An 11,727-nucleotide genomic window follows, 5' to 3' on the forward strand; every position below is an offset into this window, starting at 1 on the left:
TTTTGTTCAATCAGAAAGTTAACTTTCCAGGCAGAACAGCCGGCCCTCCGCTGGGAGCCGCCGCACGTGTTACCGCCCCATCCCGGCCGCTCAGGGGGCCGCTTGCACAACGCGGCGCCGGGAGGGAGCGCGGCGTGGGAGCCGCGGGGGCCGCGCCCGCGGGCCGCCCACCCCGCCCGGCCCCGCGCCCGCCGCTGCCCCCGCGCACCGCCCCCGCCGCCGCTCCGCGACCCCCGCGGCCCCGTTCCAAGCGTCCCTCGGCGCCCGGCGGGATGTTGGCGGGGCGGGGGCTGCTCTGCCGCCGCCACCGCTTTCCCCCCTCTCCCCGTCCCGTCCGGGGGGAGACTGAAGGGAGACACACGCACTTACTGCACCGGTGCCCCGCGGTGGGGTCTCTCCTCCGGAGCGGCTCGACCCGGCTGCTGCGATCGCGGCGGCGGCGAGTCACGGCGGCGCAGGGCTCATCGCAGGTACTTCCCGTCGCTCTCGGGCGCGGTGGGTGTGGAAACCAGTTACAACATGTCAGAACGGTGTCGCACCAAACCCGCCGCCGCGGGAGCGGGGCAAGGACTTGTCTGAACTGGGGAAGCCCGGCCCTCCCGCACGGGAGCGAAGGGCAGCGCCTTCCCAGGGCCTTGGCGGACCCCCGCCCCAGCCCTGCCCTGCCCTGCCCTGCCCGCTGGGCCTGCCGGCAGCCGCGGCATCGGCAGCCCCGAGGGGGCCCCGGGAGCGGGGTGTGCGTGGGAGATTAAGCCCAAAGCAAACGTTGGCTTCAAGAAAAAATAAACCCATCAGCCTCGAGTCACGGTTTCCAGGTTAACTCTGGTGGAGCAAGTCATGGCAAGGGAGCAATACCCGTTCGAGACCTTCCAATTAGGCTATGTGGATGAGCCTTTTTCCATAGCTTAATTGCTTTTACAGGCTCTTCTTTTGCACTTGATGTCTCAGGTGAGAGAAAGAGACCTGAAGGTAGAACCCCCTATCGTGGCTGAGGTGGTGCCGAGGCCCTCCCGCAGCCCGTATCCCTCTCCTCGCCTGCCCACATGCTCGGCATGCCAGCATGGCAGTCCCACCTTTTGAAACGTTTGACAGCACTCTCTGGAAGGCTTTTCCAAAACACAGTCATCTCTTTGATAGGATCTTGAAACCACCAACAGATCAGCACATCACGTGTGCATAGCAAGCACACTGAGGGGGTTTTGTCATTTTAAATTAATGGCAGTAGATAGAAGACTTCTAATAGGCTTTGTCCAGGTCAAACTCTGTGGTGCGTAACTGCAACCAGCTTTTTCTTGAGCCGTTTAAGACAATGCGGTGTAACCCTGCCAGTTATCCTTTTATCAGCAATAACTAATCCAGTCTGGCTTTAAGCACAAACTATTTTCCTGACCTTTCTGCCTAACAGTAAGTGTGGGATATATCCTATTTGTGAAGGTAAGTATGGTTCTACTGTGACTTTTGGATGATGCTCCACTCTTCTCGTACCGAAAAAAGAACTTCCCTGTTTTGATGAAAAATGCAGAGGAAAAACTGTTTTAAAAACAAACAAACTTTTAAAATGCACATGGAAATTAATAGTACACAGGACTTTTTATCCAATGAAAATATGTGGTCAGGAAGAAGAATGTGTTTCTGTGGAAACTTGTTCAAAGAGGTGGGGCTATGTAAATATTTAAAAGAGCAGATCTATTCTCTAAAATTATTTTTGAAAGGGTATAAAGGTAGATGAATGAACACAAAACCACTTTTGACCTTGACTGAATTGACTGGACTTTTATTCCATAAAATCTGCAAGTGTTCCTATGTCTTTCTTCTACAGAAGTCAGTGGTTGAGTACTGGCTTAGCATAACCAAAAATCTGTAAAGAGATCAGTAATAGCTTTCTAAATAAGATTTGCATGAAAAAAAAAGGACCTAGGTAGTTTTGCTACGTTAGTATCTCTACAAGAAAAGGGGTTTTTTTCTGCTCCTTTACAGTGCCCAGCTCAGTGGGAAACTGATCTGTTACTGAGATCTTAAGCAACATACCACACACACAACTAATACAAATTACCAATACAGTATAAACCAGCAACATTGCTATCAGTAGTAATAAGGCATTATTATTGCTGTTTTTACTAAGGAGAACAAAGTGCTCTCTAAATAGCCAGTACGTGCCTATTTATCACGCCAGCTTTAAAATTAACAGATAAACAGAGTGATGAGAAGATACAAAAGAAAACTTAAACAGATCTTTGTAAGTAAAAACCTTTGCACTGACAATAGAAAAATGGGATGATAAATGCTGTTGGAGATTCTTCTACACAGTTAAAAGCTGCCTGAGTTTGTCAGCTGAGGCCCACCAGTATCATTGGGTAAGACCAGTTGAAGCATCCTATTGGTTGGAATCATTTCACTGTAATCCAGCTAATTCATGAAGCCTCAAAACTACAGAAAAAGTTCTTCCTGTAGACTTAACTTGCTCATGGGATAAAAGAATAAACTCATTATGTTTGATACCACTGTCTTGAGAATGATTGTCTTAAGTGACCTGGGTGCTCAGATGATGGTGCTGATGGATGATCATCTCTGTGACTTACATCAGTTTCCAGTTCTGAGACTTCTTTTTGTATTGACAGATCATCTTGCTATGTACAGTCTAGCTGAATGCAAGCAGAAGATAAAAGATTATTATCACATATACAATGACACCAGTCTGGAGGTTTATGATATGAATATTAAGGATAAATATTTATATGAATTATTATTTATATTCTTACTGCATGCTTACTAAGATTTCATTTAGATTTACTAAAGGAACATTGATTTGGAAGCAGTGGATATTTATACAATTCATGACATCTATGAATTGAGCTTTTATTAGATTTTAAACAGAAGAAAGAGTACAGTTCTGAAGACTCATACTATTTACAAATCAGTGGCCATCTATTCTAAAGCATATGCACAGAGATTTCACACAGTGATCTTAAAATTAGGGGAAATGTGCTGTTACAGATATGAATATAAAGGAGCTGCACTGCATATGAAGTTCAACAAGGGCAAGTACTGGATTCTGCACCTGGGACAGGGCAAGCCTCAATATTCATACAGACTGGGGAATGAGATGCTGGAAAGCAGTGCTGTGAAAAGGGACCTGGGGGTCCTGGTCAGTGACAAGTTGAATATCAGTCAGCAGTGCCCTGGCAACCAGAAGGGCCAACCGTGTCCTGGGGGGCATCAGGCAAAGCATCGCCAGCCAGTCGAGGGAGGGGATTGTCCTGCTCTGCTCTGCACTGGGGCAGCCTCACCTTGAATACTGTATGCAGTACTGGGTACGACAATATCAGAAAGATACTAAACTATTAGAGGGTGTCCAAAGGAGAGCAACAAAGGTGGTGAAGGACCTTGAGAGGAAGTTGGATGAGAAGCTGCTGAGGTCACATGTGGAACTTTACAAAAGACCTAAAGAGCAAACATAATTTTTCTGCCATGAGGCTTTCCTGCTTTGTTGCACCAAATTTTTTCACAATCTTCTTCAGCATGATGCTCCAAGAGCCACAGCAGACCTCGATGAAGAAAACGGTATCTACATCTGAGATCATACCAATGGAAGCCTTTTCAACCTAAGGCGACTGAAGGCCCACACTAAGACCTTGTCCGTGAGCTACTTTATGCTGATGACACCCTCGTTGCCCACACAGAAGTAGCTCTACAGCGTTTAACATCCTGTTTTGCAGAGGCTGCTGAGCTTTTTGGGCTGGGAGTCAGCTTGAAGAAGAGAGAAGTTTTCTATCAGCCTGCACCTCAGGAAGTCTTTCATCATCCCCATATCACCATTGGTGAATCAGAGGTCGGATCAGTCCAGCAATTTAATTACCTGGGAAGCATCATCTCCTCAGACGGTAAGATTGATGCAGAAATAGACAACAGGTTAGCAAAGGCATACAGAGCTTTTGGTAAACTCCATAAAAGAGTGTGGCAAAACAAACACCTGAAGAAAAGCACTAAGATCAGCGTTTACTGAGCCATTGTACTAACTGCTCTTTTATACAGGTCTGAATCGTGGGTCATTTACCACCACCACTTGCAACTCTTAGAATGTTTCCAGCAACGCTGCCTCCGTACAATCCTAAACATCCACTGGACTGACTATGTGACCAACACGTCTGTCCTTGAACAGGCAGCAGTCACGAGCATTGAGGCCATGCTGCTGAGAACACAGCTGCGCTGGGCAGGGCACGTCTCCAGGATGCAGGACTACCGCCTCCCTAAGATCGTGCTCTATGGGGAACTTGCCACTGGCTACCGCAAGAGAGGAGCCCCGAAGAGATACAAGGACTCCCTGAAACAATCCCTCAGCCTTGGCCATATTGATCACCACCATTGGTCTACCCTGGCCTCCAATCGGGAGGCCTGGAGACACACCATCTATAACGCTGCTGCTGCTTTTGAGAACACACGCAGGATCACTCTCGAGGAGAAAAGACAACGCAGAAAGAATCGCATCTCGTCGATATCACCTGGGGAGTCTTTCTGCTGTGCCTTCTGCAACCGGACTTGTCTATCTCACATTGACCTTTTTAGCCATCAGCGCGCTTGTAGCAAGCGTGGGTAGAGCACTTCTCAAATCTTCGTTCACGAAGCTTAGCCGTGAATAGAATCATAGAATCATCTCGATTGGAAAAGACCTCTGAGATCATGAAGTCCAACCCTTGAATAATACTTTTTTCTCATTCTGAGACAAGAAGTTCCTAACTGATGGAGGTTGATAAAGGATTCTCCATCCCTGTGTTTCATTCCTCTCCCTTTCCTTTTTGCCACATGTCTGCGTGCGCTGCTAGTCATTGAAGAGCAGATACAGGGCTATACAGACCTTTGTTCTGACTTCACACAGCTTGTTCTTGTATTCCTTCAGAGCATGCTAAGGCCAATGTATAAAAAAGTTGTAGGAACGTGTTTTTTTTCTGATTGACTTCCTCCTCTGTGGATCAGAGAGGTAGCTCCACTTGGTCCTCTTACAGGCAACTAGATATCTGTGTGTACCCTTAAACATGGTTCCACCCCTGCCTTTGGTAAAGATACCTGCATAACTACTGAAAGATTTCACTGTTTTCTTCGTGGCTTGTCAAGTTTTATAGTTACACAGTTAGGTATCTTCTTCAAGCTTACCTAAAACCATCATACTTTTTGAGGTCTTCTGAGATTTTGTGTCCTTGTGGTTCAAACTCTAGAAATTTTTCTGCACAGGTGGTATCCATTTTGTTGTTGTAACTTCCAAGACACATAGAGGGTGACTTTTGTAATTATTTTTGTTTCGCTCACTTACCCTTATTTTAACATCCACCTTTCACTTACTTTGGAAATAGTTCTCATTGTACTACTACTACAAGCAGGCAATAACACAAAATTGACCAGAAAAATAGCACAAAAAATAAATTTGTCATTTTTTTCAGTTGTTTGGGACATTCTCTTTTTCTTGTTCTCCAGGAGCTAAACTTTCTAGGATATCTTCCTTACTGGACTTAGCCTGTTCTCCTCATCACATCTTCTGAAGGGCTGATGCACTGCTGGAGATTGAATGACAAAATCTTAACCACGTATTTTGTGATCCAGAGTCAGGTCTTAAGGGTTTAGAGATTAGGGATTAGTATACTTGTGTCTTCAAGCCAGACATACTTTGGGGTAATGCAGAGATCAATAATGAAAATTTTATACTAATTTAGTAAAAGGTAAACCTACATAAATAATTTTAAAGTATACATTTTTAATATTATGGAAACTATTATATACAAATTCACATTGTGTATAAGAATCAAATTATGAAACCTAGCCTTACACCAGTTGGTCCAAGATTTTGAGTACATTAAAATCTACTTTACTGTTGACACATTAGAAAATACCTCTTCCTGTTTAAGCTATTTTTCTTCAGTATAGATTCCAAGAATCTTCAGCGCCATATAGGAAGGGAGGATAATTCTCCTATGGAATGGCAAGCTGTCTGCTGTCATTTGATCTGAATGTTTTAATGAACTGCAGATTGAACTCCTCCATTAGGCCATCACCAAAACCAGTATTCTGGGTTCATGTAGACTCTTGCTACACAGCCATAAGAATCTTCTAGTCAAAAGCAGAATTCACAGCTCCTAGGTTGCTTCTGACAGAGAAAAAAGGTGAGTCCTGTAAATAAATTTATAAAAAGAGGAAAATAAAATAGGGTTATGGGGAACAAATTGTTGCTCGATTTGCACGTGGTTTATTTTCAAAGCTGTAGCCACTTTGACAAGCCTGTGTTGGCACTTACAAGGACTCACTTTTGGTTTAGTATTCACCTTTCTTCTTGGAGGTGAGCTTGTCAAAAGGATGAAATGTCTTTGTCTCCTTCCAATCCCAGAAGTGCCTGAAGCTAGTTTTCTTCCTAGTGCTGGCTACTTGGAGCCTTTAATGTTATCCTAGCTTTGCTTGGGTGCTTGTGGTCCTTATGAACTTTATAAACTCAAGCTCATCTTTCTTGTAACCTTTTTCTAATGCTAAAATTTGGGGAGGATTAAAGGTTTTACAGCACCTTTGGGAGGTCTCTGACCCTCAATAGTAATTCTAGTAGAAGGGAAAAATAAACCAGGCAATAACAGCCTATATCAAGTAATAAAATCACATTGAGGTCTCAACAACAAAGAAAGTTATGTTAATGTTCCAAAGTATCAGCATCGTAAGTCTGAATCCAGCTACTAGAAATTACAGGTTTATTCTTTCCTGGGTGGATTCACAAACTGCAAATGAAGTTATAGCCAAGGAAACCTGTTAGCAGTGGTATAAGTGGTAAACAAGTGCCAGAAGTATTCCACCCTCAAATACAAGGTTTTCTTAAATGTCCAGATACCTGTCCAGAAAACACAAATGCCCTACCATTAGGAAATGTTTATTGGCTGAATGATACAAAGCAAATGCTGGAGTTCACACATGAGCTCAGCAAATGTTTTCTCATTAATTTGTTGCTTTATAATCATTGTGAAGTTGTTAATTTACGTGTACAATTACTGAAACAAACATAATTTACATCTATCAAGCTGTCTTCAGAATTAAGAATTAATGTCTTAAATAGTAGTGAACATGATAAACTAAGAATATCAATGATTCAGATTTTTCGGTAGAGATAATGTCTTTCTTCAGATCAGCTAATATTGTTGTGAAAAGCACAGAAGCTTGTGGTCACTGAAGCTTCTCCAAATCTGAAATAGATACAGCAAACTTCAAATCTAAGTACAAATTGTGAACAATTGCTCTCAATTGAACTGGAAATGTTTGAACTAAAAGGAAGAAAAGGAAGAACACACAAATACAGGAGTAGCTATACTAGATCCATCTAATTTAACATCATGTCTCTGACAGTAATTGGTTAGAATGAAATATTTGGGTGAGTTTGTGGTCTCCCATCCTCAGCTCCTAGCTCTTTCAGAGGCATATGTGAGTTGGGGATGATGGATCGCCATCATTATCATCCCCAAAGTGTGCTGAAAACCCAAACATAATTGAAATCCCAAGATAAATTACAGAATCACTGGTTTCAACATGCTTTTGAAAATTCTTGCTGTGAGTTTGTGGGAGGAAGGAGGTGCATTGTAATGTCATTTAGGCGGTGCTCTTTGTGACAATGAGACAATAAGATGCAACAATCACAAGTTGCAGCAAGAGAAATTCTAATTGGGCACTGTAAAAATTCCTCTCTGTGAGGGTGGTTAAGCACTGGGATGTGCTTCCCAGACAGCATGTGGGATCCACCTCTGTGGAGATTTTCAAAACACGATTGAACAAGGCCTTGGATATCCTCAATTAATAAGTCAGTTAAACTGCCTTGAAGCAGGAGGTTGGACTCGGTGACTTCCAACAACCCTTTCCAACGTAGTTTTTTTGTGATACTATGATTCTGTCTTTATTTTCCTTTCTGGAACAGCTGTGATTCTGACAGAGCTTACTTCTGTAGAATGGTGAAGTCTTTACCAGTGTTTTGCTCAAATGCAATTTTCCTTAAGGTTTCTCTGTTGTGTATTAGATTATAATCCTCAATTTTTAACTGGTATTACCTGGTAATAATAAAAATTTTTGTTTTACAAGTCTTATATTATTGACACTTAAGAGCACTGTAGAAGTTACGTCTAGGAAACCGGGGAGGTGTGCTAATTCATGTGAGAATTAACTGACAAATAGTGAGAAGTAATAGCTTGAAATTATGAAATAATGTTATTATCTGATTCTGTCTACTAATATTATCAATAATGGAATGGATAACTCATCTGATACTTAAATTTGCTTTGGAGTTAAACCAACAAGAACAATGGAGAGTGTTCACTGCCAACACTGTAGTCTTTGGCTAGCTGTTTATGTCCTTAAGGTCTGTCTTAAATCTTTTTTGAAACAACTCAACACTTTGAGTCCTCTGTGGTATGTGCTGGTTAATCTGAAATAATTGAGTTCTTGAACAATATCTTGGCTAAAACATACTTAAAAATTCAAATATTTGTGGATTCTCTCTATTCCCTTCAGCTACCTGAAATGGAAAAGTGTTAACCTTCATGATGTAGGCCTAGAGGTGGATTTGAGCTATCATCTTGTGTTCACCAATTATGAGATGTCATGTGCTTGCAATTCATTTTGATCAAACAAATACATTAACATTTAAGTGGCGATCTTAATCTGACTTGTACTTAATTAGTAAATGAATAAGGGTAGTTCAACTCAGGGCAAAAAATACATAGATTAAGGAGTAATTGAGTAAAATGGCTGGGTTATGAACATGGAAATTGGCACTTGCCCTTGCCAAGAATTAAACTTGTTTTTAAATGGAATCATTTATACAGAAAAAAAAAGCCAAACAGGTGTGTACAAGCTAGAAAATATCCAAAGTTCAGTCATGCTGAACCATAAATGTATGGCAAGCTAGAATGAGGCAGACTATCATAAAAATCATAGACAGCATAAAAATCTTCTCCAAATCAAGTAAATTCTATCCTTTCAATTTATCAAAGCCTGAGGAACTCCTGAATGAAGTAGCCAATATGATTTCAACTCCAACAAGGGGCTTTGATGACTAACACAAGATTTTGGGTCCTGTATTGAAAATTGGTTGTCAAATAAGCTCTTGTCAACTGTTATTTAAACTGGCTCCAGAGGGTCTTATTTTTCCATTTTAAAACTCTAGCATGCCTGTTGCTCTGTGCATATACAAGGATCTTGGTCCCTCTGTGCACCTTCACACCTAACTCATAAGCCTGATCAACATCCAGAAGCTTTGAATTCTTCCTCTCACATCCCACATGATGCTCAGACCAACAGGTTTTCAGGTACTTAGGTTCTCTGTTGATCTAGTCCTCTCACTTTTCTTTTACTGTGTTTTGCAGTGAAATGAAAGAAAATGCTCCCAGTTTAACTTCCTTCAGTCAGCTTTAATTTGAGACGTTAATAAACAGTGGAGGCACGAGGAGAGCGCATCAGAGGAGATGGTGCATCGACTGCTGTGAGTAAGGAAGGCTTCCGATGACCTCAGAATCATGAAGGGCTGGTGACCTTCTACATCATGAGCCAGTATGCAATATGTCCACACCCACAGGAAGAGAAACAAATGCAAGGTTATGTCCAGTTGTTATTATGCATATCCTAGTAGTAGGAAGCAATAAAAGAACAGTGGAGTTGGAAGACAAGTAAACAACACCACTTAGATTTTTGATCAATAACCTCCAAATTGGCAATAATGCTAGGTATTTAATTGCTATATTATTCATAGCAGAAATAGTTTTTTCATGAAGACAAGTTGTAAAGAATCATATTCTGAGTTTGGGAAACTATTGCCTATGTCAAAATTAAAACAGAGTGGGAGAAAAAGGATGAATGAGAAATATCAATACAAGTAATTGCAGATGTGATAAGAACAGAAGTATTCCTTGAGGGCTAGTTTATAGGCAAATAACTTAATAGCTGCCTGTGTAATCTCACTTATCCCCTTACCTGAATGCGCACATACATACTGTTCTAACATACCTTCTTTGCAATGTAGTTTTCACTGTCAGAATTTTGCTCTTTTCTGTCATCCTACAGTTTTCTGATAGAGCTTGCTATTCCTGGAAAAAAAACAATTTCATTCTCCTTTCCCCAGTCGGTTTGTTCATTATTGTTGCAAGATGTTCCTCCATAGTCTAATATAAAGTGCAGAAATGCACATAGCTCCATACAATGTCTAAAAGTTTTGCTTTAATTTCAAACTGGGCATTGCAGAAAGCCAGGTACAAAAAACATCAGTAATATGTATGGAAAGAAGTGCTTGAGTTTGACTGAATGCTTCTTACTCCATTGCCAGGTAGAAAATAGCACAATGGAGATCATCATGCTGTCAGCAGACACATATGAATCATACTAGCCATAGAAGAAGCCTGGAGAGATTTCTGAAAATGTCTGGCAGTAAGGGTGATCTTGGGTTTTGAGACTGGAAGTACAAAGATGGGGAGAAAGGAGATTCTTACAAGTTTTAATTCTGTGTAGTGTAAAATAAAAGTTTTGATTCAGTATTATAATTCATAACAGCAGTTGGAATCTGTTTTGGTAGTGAGTGCATTCTGGACATGTATTAACCGGAATGCTGAGAAATGCAGATGAGTGACTGGCAACTTTGAGGCAAAGTCACAGTGGAACCAAGCAGATTACTCCAAATAAGCATCATAGTAAATGGAAATACAGTTGAAAATACAGCTAATCCATATGGAGCTCAAGATATCCAGACAGAAAATGTAACACAAAAATTAGCTGCATAGCATGTTTATTGGAAAGATTAAAAAGAAAATTAGGTGATAGTGATGGTTTATTTAATAAGAAAACAGTAATTAATTTGTGCGTAGAACTAAATGAACACATTTATTCAAAATATGCTGGTACTCATACTTGGAATATAGCTCTTCAAATTAAGATTAGTTATTAAGATAAGAAATAAAGATGTTAATGCAGGAAAGATTGTCGTGAATTAAGGTCAGTATTTTTCTGTATTTGTTTACATTGGACAGCGTTAGAGTTCAGATATTGTACCCTAGTTGTGTTGGAATTTCTGTGATATTAAATGACTTTTCATGCTAGTAAGCATATTTAAATTTGAATGCATATGTACTACAGTCTGCATTAAATACTCTTGAATAAAAACCATATTACAATCAATACAGATCTAATTTCTTATCCTTCAACATTTCCACCATCACCCCACAAAGTTTTGACTAAGCCTTGTCAGTGGTATATGAAACAGCAGATACAGTTCAATCTGTTCCTTTTCCTCCAAGGGGAAAGTTGTTTACATTTTATACTGCTTGGTTTTGTAGGATTTTTCCCAGGAAGAGTTGGGGATTTAAAAAACAAGCAAACAAACAAAAACTTGGTATGTGTTAATGGGAGAATTTAAGACTGAAGAGACATGCTTTGCATTTAAAATGCAGATTACTAAACACGTAATGGCTATTATTTTCTCTCCAAAATATTTTACTCTTCCTGGAATGACCTTGCTTCACTTCTGTTCTACGCTTTCAAGGGGATCGTGTTCTTGTACTTTTGGGCACATGTTTGTGTGAAGTGGATTATAGAGATACGAAGATAGTACCACTTGAACTGAAATGTTCACAAGATGCTATATGCATTAGGAAATACAAGCACAGTTCCTGTGCTGTCAGATAAGTGGTGTCTTTATATCAGCATAGTGACACACCTCTAGTAACAAGCCCCAAT

The 11,727-nt window shown here is 41.0% G+C and overlaps 1 long non-coding RNA gene across 1 annotated transcript; it reads left to right on the top strand.

The window, feature by feature from the left end:
- Window positions 1-336: 336 nt before the first annotated feature.
- Window positions 337-11,121, top strand: LOC126640385 (uncharacterized). The gene is made up of 3 exons (XR_007629026.1): window positions 337-470; window positions 9,372-9,599; window positions 10,329-11,121. It is a non-coding gene; the product is annotated as an uncharacterized LOC126640385 (long non-coding RNA).
- Window positions 11,122-11,727: the final 606 nt, after the last annotated feature.

This window comes from Myiozetetes cayanensis, unplaced genomic scaffold (assembly GCF_022539395.1).
Source record: "Myiozetetes cayanensis isolate MyiCay16 unplaced genomic scaffold, myiCay2020 scf2-11, whole genome shotgun sequence".
NCBI lineage: Eukaryota > Metazoa > Chordata > Aves > Passeriformes > Tyrannidae > Myiozetetes > Myiozetetes cayanensis.